Consider the following 1,137-nt stretch of genomic DNA (forward strand, 5'->3'; position numbering starts at 1 on the left):
GCTCAGTGGATAGAGCATCTGACTGCGAACTGAAGGGTCCCAGGTTCGATTCCGGTCAAGGGCATATACATCGGTTGTGGGCACATTTCCGGTAGGGGGTGTGCAAGAGGTGGCTGGTTGATGTCTCTCTCTCATTGACATTCCTAACTCTTTATCTCTTTCCCTTCCTCTCTGTAAAAAATCAATAAAATATATTTTTAAAAAAACAAAGTTCAATGTGCAAATGGACAGGATTCTATTTTTATATTGTGGTAAAACAGGTGCTGTGGAGAGGAGACATATGGAAGCAATTGATATCTCTGATAACTACAGCCATTCTTTATACTCATTCAACAGTTTCTAACATGATGATACTATTTCCTCTTATTACCCCCATTCCAATGTTGTTCTGTTGCCCATCAGACATTCTGTTGCCATCTCCACACATTCATCTACCACAAGATTCATAAAGGGATCAAATCCCCGCAATACACCTTGGACATGCCTGACACCATTTAATCTCAATGATAACTTCTTATCCATAAATTTCTTTAACTCGGGAAGGTGAGCTTTTCTCATGGTGCCCAAGCAATCTCAAAGACACTTCCAAAAGGAATTCTGACTTGGTGTTTTATTGAGAAATCTTGGCACTCTTCTGAAAGACCTGAGGATACTCAGATAGGAACACAACTTTAAGAGAAGACTCCAGCCCAGGAAGCAGTTAGCCCATCAAAAAAGGGAAGCTCTGTTAGTCATAGCAATGGACCCAAACCTGTGAGCCACAGAATATAGAAGGTAGAAAAGAAATATGGTTTGGATGATGATAACAGCACACTCTGAAAAGAATTTTCATCCAAAAACATTGAGAAAGACATGGGCATGTAGTGAGGTTTCAAGGGACAAATATTTTGCTCTTTTGGGATATCATGCTTGACTTATTTTTTTCTTTTTATATAAATTTCACATTATTTCATGTGTGCTTATAAGTGGGTATCAGGTCAATAGATTGTCTGGAGGCAAGAGTTCTCCAGGTTTTGGAAAAAATCATGACCAAAAGAAACAAATCATAAAATAACTGGGGCCATAGGTGTCACGAGCCTCAAGTGTTGCAATGATATAAATACCATAGGAGCGTCTTAAGCCATTTTATGAGAGTTA

At 39.0% G+C, this 1,137-nt stretch overlaps 1 pseudogene; it reads right to left on the minus strand.

Moving 5' to 3' along the window:
- Positions 1 to 325: 325 nt before the first annotated feature.
- On the minus strand, positions 326 to 558 carry LOC118716782 (annotated as a pseudogene).
- Between the last annotated feature and the right edge of the window lie 579 nt (positions 559 to 1,137).

Source organism: Pipistrellus kuhlii, unplaced genomic scaffold (genome assembly GCF_014108245.1).
Source record: "Pipistrellus kuhlii isolate mPipKuh1 unplaced genomic scaffold, mPipKuh1.p scaffold_m20_p_12, whole genome shotgun sequence".
NCBI classification, from domain to species: domain Eukaryota; kingdom Metazoa; phylum Chordata; class Mammalia; order Chiroptera; family Vespertilionidae; genus Pipistrellus; species Pipistrellus kuhlii.